Source organism: Pristis pectinata, chromosome 2 (assembly GCF_009764475.1).
Source record: "Pristis pectinata isolate sPriPec2 chromosome 2, sPriPec2.1.pri, whole genome shotgun sequence".
Lineage (NCBI taxonomy): Eukaryota > Metazoa > Chordata > Chondrichthyes > Rhinopristiformes > Pristidae > Pristis > Pristis pectinata.
In genome coordinates this window covers 96,678,430-96,696,904 of record NC_067406.1, presented here as the reverse complement: position 1 = coordinate 96,696,904, position 18,475 = coordinate 96,678,430, and the positions used below count along the sequence as shown (strand labels likewise).

The following is an 18,475-nucleotide window of genomic DNA, read 5'->3' as shown; positions in this document are numbered from 1 at the left end:
AAGTTCTCCATGACCATGAGGGCCTCAGTTCTTTCCATATTCCAAAGAGTGCAGGTTGGTAGGTTAATTGGCCACTGTAAATTGCCCCTAGTGTGTAGGTAATTAGTAGAATCTGGGAGGGAAGTTAGTGAGAATGTGGGTAGAATTTAAAAATGGTATTAATGTAGGATTAGTGTAAATGATCAAGCACTTGGTGGGCTGAAGGGCCTGTTTCTGTGCTGTACAAGGTCAGAAGTGGCGGGAGGGCAGTGGGGGGACGTTTGCAGATGTTCAGTTCCATTCACAATATCTCAGCAAATGAAGCAGTCTTGTCTGCTTGCAGCAAGAGCTAGACAACATTCAGGCATGGTTGATAAGTGGCAAGTTACTTTTGTGCTGCAAAAGTGTCAGGCAATGGCCATCTTCAGCAAAACAGGATCTCTAGTACTGGCAAAATGAACTGTCTTGCTTAAAAAGGAGAGCAAGAACATGCCAGGTGACTACAGACTGACTACTATAGAAATAATAATAAGGGAATAATAATGGGCATTTGGAGAATTTGAGTTGACAAGAGCCAGCATAGATTTGTCAAAGACAAGGAGATGCCAGAAAATGCAGATGCTCTTGTGACATTTGACGTTTTGGGTCAAGACCCTTCATCTGGACTGAATGAGAGGAGACAGCCAGTATAAAGAGGTGATGGAGAGGGGTGGGGCAAGAGCTGGCAAGCAATAGGTGGATCTAGGTGAGGAAAGTTTGAAAAGAGTTTTCTCACCCCCTTCTTTCCAAACAATACCTCCATCACCCAGTTTCTTTCCCCTCCTCCAACCTACTCCATATTTAATTTTCACCCCATCTCTACTCTTTTTTTCAGAATCACTTTCAGGTTCTGGCATATCACTGGCAAGGTCAGCATTTATTATACATTCCTAACCGCCTTGAGAAGGTGGTGGTGAGCCACTGCTTTCAAATGCTGAATTTCTGCTGGTGAAGGTACTTCAGGATTCAAATCTAGTGACAACATATTTCCAAGTCAGGATTATCAGCGTCTTGGAGCAGAACCTGCAGAGAGAGGTATTTCCATGCATCTGTGGTCCTTGTCCTTCTTGTGGTAGAGCTTGTGGGTTTGGGAGGTGGCCCTGGATTAATTGCTGTGAACTTTGTAGATGATACTTTATACTGGTGGAGGAGGGAATGAATGCACAGAGTGGTTGATGGGACCCTAATGGTGGTGAGTTTTTTTAAAGAAATTGATGCTCCACTCATCCAAGCAAGTTGAGGGTATTCCATCATGCTCCAGATTTGTGCCTTGTAGATGGTAGAAATGCTTTAGGGTATCAGGATGCAAGTCATTTTACCCCAGAGGGTTGTGGAGGCTAGATCATTGGGGGATTTAAAAAGGAAGCAGATAAATATTTGAAAGATTTGAAAAAAACTAACCCAGAGGAAGATGTAGATGCTTTGGTCAGTTAGACTAACAAAAAAGGTAAATGAAATTTAATTCAGAGACATACAAAGCTATGGAGTAGTAAGGGGACTTTGCAGTCTTTGCCCGCAGATTCTTAAATGTAGCAAGGCAGTTCAAGGTGGTGGTTAGAAGGGCTTTCCTTTATTAGCTGAGCCATGTATATGACAGAGGTTATACTGTAAGTGTTTAGATTAGTTACACTACTCGAGTACTGTGCAGAGCACTGCTCATTACATAGAGTCATACAGCATGGAAACGGGCCTTTCAGCCCAACTGGTCCATGCCAAGCAAGATTCCCATCTAAGCAAGACCCACTTGCCCATGTTTGGCCCATATATTTCCAAACCTTTCCTATCCATGTACCTTTCAAATGTTGTTAATGTACCTGCCTCAACCACTTCCTCTGGCAGCTCACTCCAAATACTGACCACCTTCTGTGTGAAAAAGTTGCCCCTCAATCTCACTTTAAACCTATGCCCTTTAGTTCTTGATGCCCTAACCCTGGGGAAAAGGCTGTGAGCATTGCCTCTCATGATTCTATACACCTCTACAAAATCACCTCTCATTCACCCAGGGTCTAGTGAAAACAGTCCCAACCTACTCAATCTCTCTCCATAACTCAGGTTCTCAAGGCCCCGCAACATCCTCAAATCTCTGCTCTCTTTCCAACTTAATGGCATCTTTTCCTACAGGAGGGCGACCGAAACTAAACACAATATTCCAAATGTGGCCTCACCAATATCTTGTAAAACTGCAACATAACATCCTAACTTCTATACTCAATGCCCTGACTGATGAAGGTCAGCGAGCCAAAAGCCTTCTTCAGCACACTATCTACCTGTGACGCCACTTTCAGGGAACAGTGTACTTTTACTCCTTGGTCTCTGTTCTACAACAATCCCTGGGCCCTACCATTCACTATGAAACTCCTACCCCGATTTGTCTTCCCAAAATGCAACCTCTCGCAAATTAAACTCCATTTGCCATTCCTCAGCCCACTTACCCAGCTGATCAAGATCCCTCTGTAAATCCTGATAACCAACTTCAATGTCAATGGCACCATCTCTTTAAGTGTCATCTGCAAACTTATTAACCATGCCTAGTACATTCTCATCCTAATCACTGATATAGATGACACATAGTAATGGGCCTAGCTCCGACCCATGTGGAACACCACTAATCATGGGCCTCCAATCTGACAAACAACCTTCCACCATCATCCTCTGCTTCCTACCATCAAGCTAATTGTGTATCCAATTAGCTAGCTCTCCCTGGATCCCATGTGATCTAACTTTCCATAGCAGCCTATCATGTGAAACCTTATCAAAGGCTTTACTGAACACAAAACTTAGTACAGCACTGGACAGGCTATTCGGCCCATAATGTTGTGTCGATCCTGATACTGATTTATACTAAATATCCTCCTCTTGTTTATCATCCATGTCCCTCTGTTCCTTTCATATTCATGTGTCTGTCTGAAAGCCTCAAACTCCACCAAACTGCCTGATTCCACTCTTACCCCTAGTAACCCATCCAGGCACCCACCACTCTGTCTAAAAAAAAAACTTGCTCATGTCATCTTTAAACTTCCCCCCTCTAAAAGCATCTCCTCTGGTGTTTGATATTTCTACCCTGGGGAAAGGATTCTGACTATCAACTCTATCTATGGCTCTCATAATTTTAAAAACCTCTATCAGTCTCCCCTCTGCCTCTAACACTCTAGGGAGAACAACTCAAACTTATCCTGATAAACCTCTTCTGCACCCTTTCCATAGTCTCCACATCCTTCATTACCATAGGGTGACCAGAACTGCACACAATACTCCAAGTGTGGTCTGACTAAAGTTTTACAGAGCTGCAGCATGAATTCCTTACTCTTATACGCAACACCCCTACCAATGTAGGCAAGCATTCCATACGCCTTCATTAGCACCTTATCCACTCATGCAGCCACTTTCAGTTAACTATGGACCTGGATCCCTCTGTACCTCAATACTATTAAAGGGCCTACCATTAACTGTATACTTTCTCCTTTCATTTGACCTCCCAAAGTGCAACATCTCACACTTGCCCGGATTAAACTCCGTCTGTCACTTCTCTGCACATATCTGTAACCGATTTAAATCCCACTATATTCTTTGATAGTCCTTTACACTATCCACAAGTTCACCAGCCTTGGTGTCATCTGCAAACTTGATAATCCACCCATCTACATTTTCATCCAACTCATTGATATATATCACATACAACAGAGGTCCCAGCTCTGATCCTAGTGGAACACCACTGGTCATGGACCTCCAGCCAGAATAACAGCCTTCCACCCCTACTCTGTCTTCTATGGGCAAGCCAGTTCTGAATCCAAACTTGCAATTCACTCTGGATCCTATGTATCTTGTATCCCTCCTATTCTTCCGTATCCTTTCCAACAGCTTGCCTACCAGTGACGTGAGGCTCACTGGCCTATAATTACCTGGATTATCCTTATTTCCTTTCTTGAACAAAGGCACAACACTTACTACTCTCCAGTCCTCTGGGACCTCGCCTGTTGCTAGTGAGGACACAAAGATCCTTGTCAAAGCCCCAGCAATCTCCTCATTTGCTTCTTTCAGTATTCCAGGATATATGCCACCAGGCACTGGGGATTTATCCACCCTAATGCTTTTCAGAAGACCCAGCACTACCTCCTCCTTAATCTCAAAATATCCCAGCACATTAGGATGCCAAATTCTGCCTTCACTATCCTACAAATCCTTGGTAAATACCAACACAAAGTACTCATTTAATACCTCAGCACTTGCTTTGGCTCCAAGTACAAATTCCCTCCTTTATCCTTGAGTGTGGATTTACTCTCTTAGTTATCCTCTTTTTCTTAATGCAAGTATAAAATGCCTTGGATTCTCCTTGACCCTGCTCGCCAAGGATACTTCATAGCCCTTTTTGGCCTTCCTAATTGCCTGCTTGAGCACTTTCCTGCTGTCTTTGTATTCTATAAGGGCTCACTCTGATTTTAATTTCCTAAACATTACGTATGCTTCCTTTTCCTTCCTGATTAAATTAACGACCTCCCGGGTCATCCAAGGTTCTTTGACTTTACTATCCTTGTCCTTACCAGAATATGCCAATCTTGAACTCTGATCAGTAGTTTTTTTTTAAAAAAATAACTCCCACATGTCCAATATGGACTTGTCTGACAGCAACTGCTCCCAATCAACGCCCCTTAGCTCCTGTCTTATCCTGTCATTATTTTCCCTTCCCCAATTTAGTACCTTCCTGCAAGATCCAATTTTATCCTTACTCATAACTAGCTTAAAACATAATGAGTTGTGGTCACCATTACCAAAATGTTCACCCACTATCAGGGCTCATTTCCCAAAACCAGGTCCAGTATGTTCTCTCCTCTAGTTGGACTCTCCACACCATGTTTCAAGAACTACAATAGAACCATACAGCACAATACAAGCCCTTCCGCCCACCATGTTGTGCCAACCTTAAAACCACGCCTAAGACTATCTAACCCCTTCCTCCCACATATCCATCTATTTTAAATTCCTCCATATGCTTATCTAACAATCTCTTGAACTTGACCAACGTATCAGCCTCCACCACCACCCCAGGCAGCACATTCCATGCACCAACCACTCTCTGGGTGAAAAACCTCCCTCTGATACCTCCCTTGAACTTCCCACCCATTACCTAAAAGCCATGCCCTCTTGTATTGAGCATTGGTGCCCTGGGAAAGAGGCGCTGGCTGTCCACTATCTATTCCTCTTAATATTTTGTATACCTCTATCATGTCTCCCCTCATCCTCCTTCTCTCCAATGAGTAAAACCCTAGCTCCTTTAGTCTCTCCTCATATTCCATACTCTCTAATCCAGGCAGCATCCTGGTAAATCTCCTCTGCACCCTTTCCAGTGCTTCCACATCCTTCCTATAATGAGGTGACCAGAATTGGACACAGTACTCCAAGTGTAGTCTAACCAGAGTTTTGTAGAGCTGCATCATTACCTTGCGGCTCTTAAACTCGATCCCACAACTTACGATAGCTAACATCCCAGAAGCTTTCTTAACTACCCTATCCACCTATGAGGCAACTTTCAGGGATGTGTGGATATGAATCCCCAGATCTCTCAGCTCCTGCACACTACCCAGAATCCTGCCATTAACCTTGTACTCCACCTTAGAGTTAGTCCTTCCGAAGTGTACCACCTCACACTTCTCTGGATTGAACTCCATCTGCCACTTCTCAGCCCAGCTCTGCATCCTATCAATATCCCTCTGTAAGCTTCAACAGCCCTCCACACTATCCACAACACCACTGACCTTTGTGTCGTCTGCAAACTTGCTAACCCACCCTTCTACCCCCTCATCCAAGTCATTAATAAATATCACAAAAAGTAGAATTCCCAAACCGATCCTGTGCGACACCACTAGGCACAACCCTCCAATCCGAATGCACTCCCTCCACAACAACTCTGCTTTCTACAGGCAAGGCAATTCTGAATCCACACGGCCAAGCCTCCCTGGATCCCTTGCCCTCTGACCTTCTGAAGAAGCCTACAATGTGGAACCTTGTCAAGCACTTACTAAAATCCATGTAGACCACATCTACTACACCAACCTCATCAATCTTCCTGGTCACTTCCTCAAAGAACCCTATCAGGCTTGTGAGGCAAGATCATCCCTTCACAAAGCCATGCTGGCTGTCCCTAATCAGTCCATGATTCTTTAAATGCTCATACATCCTATCTCTTAGAATCCTTTCTAACAGCTTGCCCACCACAGACAGAAGGCTCACTGGTCTGTAATTCCCTGGACTATCCCTACTACCTTTTTTGAATAGGGGAAAACACTTACCACCCTCCAATCCTCCGGTACCATTCCCATGGATAACGAGGAATCAAAGATCCTAGCCAATGGTTCAGCAATCTTCTCCCTCGCCTTGCGAAGCAGCCTGGGGAATATTCCGTCAGGTCCCGAGAACTTATCTGTCCTAATATTTTTTTTAACAGCTCCAACACATCCTCTCTCTTGATATCTACATGCTCTAGAACATTAACCTTACCAACACTGTCCTCAGTGTCATCAAGACCCCTCTCCTTAGTGAATACTGAAGAGAAGTATTCATTGAGAACCTCACCCACTTTCACAGCTTCCAGGCACATCTTCCCACATTTGCCTCTGATCAGACCTACTCCTCAGTCCCTTCTTAAGTTTCTTCCTTGCTACTCTATATTCCTCACAAGCCCTATCTGATCCTTGCTGCTTACACCTTCCGTTTGCTGCCTTCTTCCTAACTAGTTGTTCCACCTCTCGTCACCCATGGTTCCTTCACCCTGCCATTCTTTCTCTGCCTCACCAGGACAAATTTATCCCTAACATCCTGCAAGAGATCCCTGAACAATGATCACATCTCTATAGTACACTTCCCTTCAAAAATGTCATCCCAATTTACACTCTCAAGTTCTAGCCTTATAGCCTCATAATTTGCCTTTCCCCAATTAAATATCTTCCTGTCCTCTTTTGTCCTATCCTTGTCCATGACAATGCTAAAGGTTATGGAGCAGTGGTCACTGTCCCCCAAATGCTCACCCACCAAGAGATCAGTCACCTGACCCAGTTCATTACCTAATACTAGATCTAATATGGCATTCCCTCTAGTCGGTCTGTCAACATACTGTGACAGGAATCAGTCCCAGATACACTTAAACTCTGCCCCGTCTAAACCTTTGGCACTAAGCAGGTGCCAATCAATATTTGGGAAGTTGAAGTCTCCCACTATAATAACCCTGTTATTTTCGCATCTTTCCAAAATCTGCCTCCCAATCTGCTCCTCAGTATCCCTACTGCTACCAGGGGGCCTATAGAATACTCCCAGTAGAGTAACTGCTCCTTTCTTGTTCCTAACTTCCACCCATATTGACTCCAGAGAGGATCCTTCTACATTATCCACCCTTTCTGCTGCTCTAATAGTGTCCCTGGCCAGATGGAACTCTTCTCAATAAGTAAATATTGTATGATTCCATATCAGTTATTTTAATATGTATGTACTGAGTAAAATTTCAATATTTCCATTACCAAATTATTAGGTGTTGTATATGGTCAGTTGGATAGCAACAAATCCCAAGCGGACAGATAGGAGAGGGGAATGGGTAGACACAGGGCAAATGCAATTTAATTTTGATTGTGAAGGATACACCTTGACAGAAAAAAATAAAACAGAATGCATGTGTGCAAGATCTGGATGCACGTGAATGTGGATCTTTGAAGCCATACATATAGTCATAATCAAAGACCACACCCACCTGGGTCATTCTCTCTTCTCTCCTCTCCCATTAGGGAGAAGATACAGGAGCCTGAGGGCACATACCACCAGGATCAAGGACAGCTTCTATCCCATGTTGATAAGACTATTGAACAGTTCCCTTACATGATGAGATGGACTTGTTTGACCTTGCTCCTTACTGTCTACCTGCAATGCACTTCCCTGTAGCTGTGACACTTTACTCTGTATTCTGTTATTGTTTTTACCCTGTACTACCTCAATGCTCTCTGTAATACCTCAATGCACTGTGTAATGAATTGATCTGTGCGAACTGTATGCAAGACAAGTTTTTCCCACTGTACCTTGGTACAAGTGACAATAATAAACCAATACCAATAGTCCTTGCTTAACATAATTTCATTCATTTCATTATTACACAAGAATATTACTTTGCGAACTGTTAGTTAATTTGCTCTCAGCCCAGTAAAAGAATAAGTTTAGCAATTTTGCCTAATGTTGCTGTTTCTAGGAATGCAACTGCAATGTTAAGCGAGGACCTGGTGTATTGAAAGAACACTTAATGAAGTAGACAGGATCACTGGCATCACAGATAGAGGTACAGATTATCAAAGCTGGGAGATAACATTAAACTATTATAAAATACTGGTTAGGCAACAGTTGGAGTATCGCTTCCAATTCTGATTCCACACAACAAAAAAGATGCGAAGATCTTAAAGATGGTGCAGAAAGTATTTATTAGATTAGTTCCAGGGTTGAGAAATTACAGTTGAGTACTACATAAACTATGTGACCAAATACACCATACCAGACCTAATCTATCAGCATAACAGACCGAAGAAGCTGGGTTGTTATCTTGGAACAAAGAAGGTTGAGAAAAGCTTTGACAGAGGTAAACTGAAGATATTGTGGAGGCATTATTAGTGATCTTTCAAGAGTCAGGGAGGGTCCCATAGGACTGGAAAAAAAATCTCAAATATAACACCTCTGTTCAAGAGAGGGAGGCAAAAGACAGGTCGGCTAGTCTGACTTCAGTGGTTGGTAAGATTTTAACGTCAATTATCAAGGATGAAGTTTTGGAGTACTTGGAAAAACATGATAAAATCTTAACAGGGAAATCAGGAGGGAAAAAAAGTAGAGGACATGAGCTAGCTCTGGCAGGTAAGGTAAAGGAGAATCCTGAAAGATTTCACAAGTATATTAAGAGCAAAGGGGTAACCCGGGAGAGAACAGATATTCTTAAGGATCAATGCGGTCATCTGTGTGTGGAGATGCAAGGGATTGCTGAGACCTTAAGTAGGACATAGAACAGCATAGCACTGGACAGGCCATTCGGCCCATGATGTTGTGCCATCCTTGATGCCAATTTATACTGAATGTCCTCTTCTTGTGTATCATCCATATCCTTCCATTCCCTTCATATTCATGTGTCTGTCTAAAAGCCTCCTTAAACTCCACCAAACTGGCTGCTTCCACTCTACAAGTGAACATTTCTCATCTGTATTTATTGTGGAGAAGGTCATGCAAGCTAAGGAATTAAGAGATAAGAAGTGTAATATCTTGGAACATATCCACATTACGAAAGAGGAGGTGCTTGTGACCTTAAAGTATATTAAGGTGGATGATTCCCCCTGGGCTAGACATACATAGGATTCCCCCTATCTTGGACTTTGTGGGAAACTGAGGAAGAAATTACAGGGGTCCTGGCAGAGATATTTCTTTCTTCATTAGCCACGAGTAAGGTATCAGAAGACTGGAGGGTAGATGATGTTGTGCTTTTATTTGAGAAGGGCTGTAAGGACAAGTCAGGGAACTACAGGCCAGTGAGCCTAACGTCAATGGTGGGAAAGTTACTGAATGGGATTCTGAGGGACAGAATCTACCTGCCTTTGGAAAGGCAAGGACTGATTAGGGATACTGGGCATGGCGTTGTGCATGGGAAATTGCTTCTCACAAATTTAATTGAGTTTTTTGAAGAGGTGACCATGGGAATTGACGAGGGCGGGGCTTTAGGTGTGGTCAACGTGGACTATTGACAAGGTCCCACATGGTAGGCTGGTCTGGAAGGTTAGATTACATGGAATCCAGGCTGAACTAGCCAAATGGATACAAAATTGGCTTGATGGAAGGAGGCAGAGGGAGGTAGTGGAGGGTTGTTTTTCAGATTGGAGGCCTGTGACCAGTGATCCACTGTTGGTCATCTGTTGTTTGTCATCTATATTCCCGATTTGGATGGCAATGTTGTGAATATGGTTAGTAAGTTTGTGGATAACACTAAAATTGGTGATGTAGTGGACAGTGACAAAGTGAGTTATCAAAGTTTGCAAGGGGATCGAGACCAACTTGGGAAGTCAGCCAGAGAACGGCAAATGGAATTTAACTTGGACAAGTGTGAGGTGTGAGGCACTTTGGTAAATTAAACCAGGACAGGATGAGTTTGGCCAAAGGGCCTGTTTCTGTACTGTACAACTCTAAAGCTCTAGGCAGCTGAAATCTGCACAGGTTAATGGACCAGACGTGGAGAGCATAGTTGACAGTGAAGGGAAAAACCACAGCCATTTCTCAGAGAGGGAGGAAAATTGCAGGAAGGGATCCTGAATGAAGGTATGGTCATTCAGGTCAATACTCTGTGGACCTGACAGAAAGCACTAAGCAGGTAATCCATAATGTTAGCATTCACATAGAGGAGACATGGAGTGCTATGAGAAAGCATTACATAGAATCGCCTACATACCCCTTGGGACCAGATTGATCGAACAGGCCAGAAAGAACCTTAGGACAACAGATATCAAGCAGTTGCCTCACAGGATAAAGAATGTCATCTTAAGGAGGTGACATGTTCACCACTGGTGAAGTTCCCGAAGACTGGAACGTGGCTAATGTTATTCCGTTGTTTAAGGCGGCTAGCAAGGACAAGCCAGGGAACTACAGGCCAGTCAGTCTGATGTCAGTCTGATGTCAGTATTGGGGAAGTTACTGAAGAGAAATCTGAGGGACAGGATCTACCAGCATTTGGATAGATAGAGTCTGATTAGGACAAGGCAGCGTACGTGGAAAGTTGAGCTTGATGAACCTTTTAGAGTTTTTTTTGAAGAGGTAATCAAAAAGATAGATGAGGGTAGGCCAGTGGATGTTGTCTATTTGGACTTTAGCAAGGCCTTCGACGAGGTTCCACATTGCAGGCAGGTCTTGAAGGTTAGGTCTCATGGAATCTAGGGAGAGCTAATTAGGTGGATTCAAAATTGGCTAGGAGGTAGGAAGCAAGCAGTGGTGGCTGAAGGTTGTTTTGTGGAATGGAGGTTGGTGACTCGTGGTGTGCCACAGGGGTCAGGTGTTCGGACCCTTGCTATTTATATAAATGATTTTGGATGCAAATGCACAAGGCTTGATCAGTAAGTTTGTGGATGACACAAAATTAAGAGGTGGTGTCGACAGTGAAGAAGTTTATCATGGATTACAGTTAGGGTAGTGGGCAGAGGATTAGCAAATAGATTTCAGTACAGATAAGTGTGAGGTGATACATTTTGGAAAGTCAAACCAGCACAGGACTTGTAAAATGAATGGTAGGGTACAAGGCAGTGTAATGGAAAAGAGGGACTTAGGAGTACAAGTGTACAGTTTGTTGAAAGCAGTGTCAGGTAGACTTACGGTGAAAAAGGCGCTTAGCAGGTAGCCTTCATCACTGACGGCACTGAGTATAGGAGTTAGGACATTATGTTGCAGTTGTATAAGTCATTGGTGAGGCCGCAATTTTGAGTACTGTGTACAGTTCTGATCACCCTGTTATGGGAAAGATGTGGTTAAACTGGAAAGGGTCCAGAAAAGATTTACGAGGATGTTGCTAGGACAAGATGGCCTGAGTTATAGGGACAGGTTGGCCAGGCTAGGTCTTTATTCCTTGGAATGTAGAATGAGGGGTGACTTTATAGAAGTGTTTAAAATCATGAGATGCAACGGTAATCATGAGGTGGAGGGTAACAGTTTTTTCCCCAGGGCAAGGGAGCATAAGTTTAGGATGAGAGAAGAAGATTTAAACGGGACCCGAGGGGCTATTTTTTCATACAGAGGGTAGTGAGTATGTGGAATGAGCTGCCGGAGGTAGTGGTTGAGGCCTGTTCAATAGTATCATTTAAGAAGCACTTATATATGTACATGGAAGGGTGGGGCTCCAAGGGATATGGGCTGAATGCAGGAAATTGGGACTAGCTGGGTAGGCACCATGGTTGGCATGGACCCGTTTGGCTGAAAGGCCAGTATCCATGCTGTATTGCTCTATGAGTCTATGTCACTGGTGCCAATGTGCACCACGACCTCTGACTGCTCACCCTCCCCCTTGAGAATGTTCTGCAGCCGCTCCAAGACATCCTTGACCCTGGCACCATAGATGCAACACACCATCTGGTATCTCTTTCATGGCCACAGAATCTCCTGTCTGTGCCATTAACTATCACTATTGCTCTGCCTGACTTAACCCTTCTCCACTGAGCTGCAGAGCCAGTCACAGTGCTGCTGACCTGGCCAAAGTAACAGTGGGGGGAGAACTCCATTTTTTGAAGACAGAGGACATCTAGGATGTCCTGGTGTGCAAGGCCTTATCTTGAGAACAGATGCGGTGGAGATGGAGGAACTGAGAAAAAGGATTGGTGTTCTTCAAAGTGACAGGGTGGGAGGAGGTGTAGTTGACGTACATGTGAGAGCCAGTGGGTTTGTCGTAGATGTCGGCAGATAATCTGTCCCCCGAGATAGAGACAGAGAGATCAAGAAAGGTGTCAGAGATGGCAAACACTATCCCACAGTCACACACCTAGCCACCGAAATGCTTATCTGTGCCCCCGACTATAGAGTCCCCTATCACTATTGCTCGCCTAGACCTTGCCTGACCCTGCTGTACAAGAAAGCCGTTTGTGGCTGCTGCTGTTAATTTTTTCCTGAGAGGCTATCCGCTCCGCTCCGCCCCCACCCCCAACTGTATCCAAAACAATATACTTATCTGAGAGGGGAAGAGCCTCAGGAGAAATCTGCACTACATGCCTACCCATAATTTTGAGATAAGGAATAAAATTCACTCTCACTGAATTAATGTGCAACAAAAGTAAATAAATAAACACAAATTTCATGTGAGGGAAAATTGCAATGTGGATCGTTTTCTGGGATTGCAACCCTACCATAACGTGGGGTCACCTGTGTGTTTATATTGCACAGGAATCTGGATAAATCATGACTGAGCATAAGGAGCAGGAGTGTGCCACTAGACCACTCAAGCCTGCCTCCTATTGAATATAATCATAGCTGATCTGCCCCAGGCCCCACCTCCCTCTGTCCTGGACCCCTACAGCCCTCAACTCCATGATCTTTCAAAAATGTATCTACTTCCTCTTTGAATGCCCCCAGTGATCTACCCTCCACAACTCTCTAGAGAATTCTAGAGATTCACCATTCTCTCAGAGATGAAGTTCCTACTTGCCTCAGTTTTAAATAAACATAGAACATCGAACAGGACAGCACAGGAACAGGTCCCTCTGCCTGTAAGAATCTTCTCTAATAACTTCCCCATCATAGCTGCAAGGCTCATTGGCCTGGTTTATCCTTGTTGCCTTTTTTTTTTATACAAACAAACAACACTGACCATTCTCCAGTCAACAAGAACGTTGTCTGTGGCTGAAGGGGATACAAAAATCTTGGTCAAGGCTCCAACAATCTCCTTCCTTGCCTCCCTCAATATCCCAGGATAAAATTCATCAGGCCCAGGGGACATCAACTTATTGTTTTTTCAAGAGACCTAACTTTCATTTCTTCTTAATATCAACAAGCCCTAGAAAAAGCTTCCTTTTTCTTTTTGACCATAATTATAATATCTCTGGTCATTCAAGGTTCCTGACCTTGTCATCCTTATCTTCCATCCTTACAGGAAAATGCTAGTCCTAACCAGGTAACCTTTAAAGGACTCCCACATGTCATATGTGGATTTACCTCCCCCAAACAGCTGCTTCCAATCTACTCTGCCTAATACTGTTGTAATTAGCCTTCTCCTAATTTGTCAATTTCACCTGAGAACCAGGCTTATCCTTTTCCACAACTATCTTAAAACCTATTGAATTATGATCATTGTTCTCAAAATGCTCCCCCACTGAAACTTCAATCACCTGGCCAGCCTCACTTCTTGTAAGACTCCTAGTGCGACCCCTTCCCTAGTTGGACTCTCTAAATCAGCTCCCCCCCACCCTACCTTACCCCCCCTTCTGTTGCCCCCTTTCCCTTATACCCCCCCAGCTCACCATCACCCATGTTGGTTCCCCCCCCCCCCCCCCCAGTTCCATCCACCCACTACACACGCACAGTTCACCCACAGGTCTCCCCCACCCCCATCTGGTTCTGGTTCCAACTGCCATTCTCCTCTCTCCTAATGGCTTCCATTCTCACCTCCTTTATTTATCAGAATCCAGCTCTAGTAGTCTTTCCTGCTCATCTCCCTCCAGCAGCTGTCTCCAAACTTCACACTCCCTCCTTCCCCCTCCCCCAGATATTTTAACATCCTTTTTCCTTTTTCCTCTTTCCTCCCTCTCTTTGCCTCCATCAATCATTCACCTGCGACTGTCTCCCAACTCCAGCCCTATTCTCTTCCCCGACTTGGCACAACCTGCCTGTCATCTTACACCCCTCCTCAGTCCAACAATCACCTTGGAATCCTTTCCCACCACTCCCCTTCTCCTTACACTGGCCATCTCACCTCCCCACTCTCAGTCCTGATTAAGGGTTTTGACCTGAAACATTGACAGTTCCTTTCCTCTCACAGATGCTGCTCGACACACTGACTTCCTCCAGCAGATTGTTTGTTACTCTGGACTATCTACATATTGTTTCAAGAAACCGCCCTGGATGCATCTCACAAATAGTGCCCCTTCTAAGTCCCAGGCACTATGGAGTCCCAGTGAATGGTGGGGAAGCTAAAAATCACCACTATGCTACAACTACCCTGTTGTTTAAACATCCTTCCATGATCTGCCTGCATATCAATTCCTCTAGCTATTGGGAGTCCTATAGTATAATTACATCATGGTGATTGCACCTTTCTTATTTGAGTTCTACCTACATGGCCTTGCTGGATGAGTCCAACAAGATGCCCTAAGTGCAGCTGAGATATCCCCTGATCAGAAATGCAACCTCCCCAGCTTTTTTATATCCCTCTCTAACACTTCTGAAACATCTAAACCATGGGAACATTGAGCTGCCAGTCTTGCCCCTCTCTCAACCAGAGAGTCTCTGAAATAGCTACAACACCTGAAATAAGATCTCTTTCTTAGTCACATATACATTGAAACACACTGTGAAATGCATCTTTTGCGTAAGTGTTCTAGGGGCAGCCTGCAAGTGTTGCCACGCTTCCAGCGCCAACCTAGCATGCCCACAACTTCCTAACCTCTAAGTCTTCGGAATGTGGGAGGAAACCGGAGCACCCAGAGGAAACCCACGTAGACACACAGGAAGAATGTCCAAACTCCTTACAGACAGCAGCTGGAAGTGAACCCAGGTCGCTGGCGTGTAATAGCATTATGCTATCCGCTACACTACCGTGCCTGTATAGTTCAATGTACCAATCCAGGCCCTAAACTCATCTGCCTTACTCATTATACTCCTTGCATTAAAATAAATACACCTCAGACTGTCGTTCGAACTGTGTTCATTAACTTAGCCCTGGATTTCTTCCTATTAGACTTACTTGACTTAACCACTACCTTTTCCTCAATCTCTCCATCTGCTGACCACCAGTACTGCTCCTTTAATAACTATTGAATTAAAAGGAAAGAGCTTGCCTTACCTTAATGCCGCTTTTCATCACAGTTCACACTTTTACCTCAACAGCAGTACTTCAACCTCAACACAACCCTTCTCAAAATGGCCACTCCCATTAGAACTTGCCTCCCTTGTATATGCCTTCACCACCTTTTAAGCACTGTTCTCAACCTCAACGCTAGGCCTGCTGGTCAGAACAAACTAATCTTACACAGCCCTTTTAAGCACTATCCTTGACATTCATGCTAGGCCTACCACAGGAGAAATTGAGGCCTGCAGGAAAAAACAAATGACTGCCCCCTAATCTTGTAACTATGTCCCAGCCCAGTCCTGGAAACATCTTGACATCTACCCTGAAGTGCCCCCTCAGGATCTTATGTGTTTTGGTAAGTTCACCCATCATTCTTCTAAACTCCAAGGGAAGGCAATCTAAAATCCTTGACCCACTATACATTAGTAAATTCTAAAATCACAATTCCTCCCTGAATTAACAGAAGATTATCAGTAACCTCATGGACATTACAAATTGTCTTCAGATACTTCAATGACAATTAACTGTCTAAAAAAGTCTGTTAATTGTAGAAATTTTATTAACATAAATTAGTAGCTGTGGAATATATTTAATAATTACAATGAGAAAAACTTAGCATACTGTTCTTCACAAATACAATGAGCACAGATGCTAGCTAGTAATTTTTGATGCACCACAAATTAAACACAGAACATATAACAGTGCAGCACAGGAACAGGCCCTTTGGCCATGATGTCTGTGCTGAACATAGAACAGTACAGCACAGTATGGGCCCTTTGGTCCATGATGTTATGCCGACCTATATAAACCTACTCTACGATCAATCTAACCCTTCCCTCCTACACAGTCCATAACCCTCAATTTTTCTTACATCCATATGCCTATCTAAGAATCTTCTAGATGTCCCTTTTGTATCAGCCTTGAACCACCCCTGGCAGTGCATTCCAGGCACCCACCACTGTGTAAAAAAAAACCTACCTCTGACATCTCCCCTAAACTTTCCCCACTCACCTTAAATGAATGTCTTCTGGTATTGGCCATTGCCGCCCCGGGAAAAAGGTGCTGGCTGCCCACTCCACCTATGCCTCTCATAATATTATACACCTCTATCAAGTTACCCTCTCATCCTCTGTCGCTCCAAAGAGAAAAGCCCTAGCTCGCTCAAGCTTTCCTCATAAGACATGTTGTCTAATCCGGGCATCATCCTGGTAAATCTCCTCTGCACCATCTCTAAAGCTTCCACATCCTTCCTATAATGAGGCGACCAAAACTGAACACAATATTCCAAGTGTGGTCTAACCAGAGTTTTATAGAGCTGCAACACTATCATGGGGCTCTTGAGCTCAATCCCCCGACTAATGAAGGCCAGTACACCATACACCTTCTTAACCACCCCATCAATTTGCATGGCAACTTTGAGGGATTTGTGGACTTGGACCCCAAGATTCCTCTGTTCCTCCACACTGTTAAGAATTCTGTCATTAACCATTAACATGACACCAAATTAAACTAATCCCTTCTGCCTGCACATGATTCACATCCTTGCATATTTATGTGTCTACCTAAAAGCCTCTTAAATGCTTCTATCGTATCTGCTTCCACCACCACCCCTGGCAGCCTGTTCTAGGCACCTACTGCTGTCTGTGTAAAAATCTTACCCCCAAACACCTCCTTAAATTCCCCATCTCACCTTAAAGTTATACCCAGCTGTTTGTACTTTGCTCCAGATTAGAGCATCTGCAGTCTCGTGTCTCCTATCTATGCTAATCCCATTTGCCTACATTAGACCTGTATCCCTCTGCTCCTTTCCTGTCCAAATGTTGTAATTGTGTCTGTCTCCACTACCTCCTTTGGCAGCTCTTTCCAAATATTCCCCATCTTCTGTACAAAAATTAGAATTCTTTAAATTTCTCCCCTCTCACCTTAAACCTGTGTCATCTAGTTCGAGACACCGTGTGATGGGAAATAGATTCTGACCATCTATCCTATTTATGCCCCTCATAATTTTGTAAACCTCTGTGAGATTACCCCTCAGGCTCATACACTCCAGTGAGAATAAACACAGCCTATCCAATCTTTCCTTATAAGCCCACCATCCCAGACAACAACCCGATGAATTTCTTCTGCACTCTCTGTATTACTACCACAGCCTTCCTCTAGGGTAGAAACCAGAACTGTACACAAATACTCCAAGTGCTGTCTGACCGATGTTTTGTACAACGGCAACATGACATCCTAACTCTTTGACTCAATGCCTCAGCCTATGAAGGCAAAGTATATCAATTGCCCTTTTCACTATCCTATCCATCTGTGTCACCACTTTCAGAGAGTTATGCACCCCAACGACCCTCTATACATCAACACTCAGAGGATCCCTGCCATTTATACTATATGTCCTACCAGAATTTGACCTCTCAAAGTGCTTTACCCCATACTTGTCTGGATTCAATTTCATCTGCCACTGTTCCACCCAACTTTACAGCTACGACCCACTGTATCTTTAAACAACCTTCTTAGCTATCTACGACGCCACCTGTTATCTGCAAGTATACTAATCATATCACCTACATTCTTATCCAAGGCCTCTACATCTATTCCAAACAAACAAAGGTCCCAACACTAATCCCTGCAGTTCACCACTTGTTATAGACTTCCAATCAGAAAAATACCCATTCACCATTGCCCTCGGCCTCCTATCACCCAGCCAATTTTGGATCCAGTTTGCCAATACACCTCAGATCCCTTGTGCCTTAATCTTCTGGGTCAGCCAACCACATGGAACCTTGTCAAAAGTCTTGCTAAGGTCCATATAGATAACATATACCACCCTCCTTGCCTTCATCAACCTTCTTGGTTACCTCCTATTACTCAGATTTCTGAGACATGATCATCCTTGCACAAAACCATGCTGACTCCTCCTATTCA

At 43.9% G+C, this 18,475-nt stretch overlaps 1 protein-coding gene across 2 annotated transcripts in view; it reads right to left on the bottom strand.

Moving 5' to 3' along the window:
• mnd1 (meiotic nuclear divisions 1 homolog (S. cerevisiae)) overlaps positions 1-18,475 on the bottom strand; it is a 91,994-nt gene that overhangs the window by 26,582 nt on the left and 46,937 nt on the right. The gene's annotated exons all lie outside the window — the stretch shown is intronic.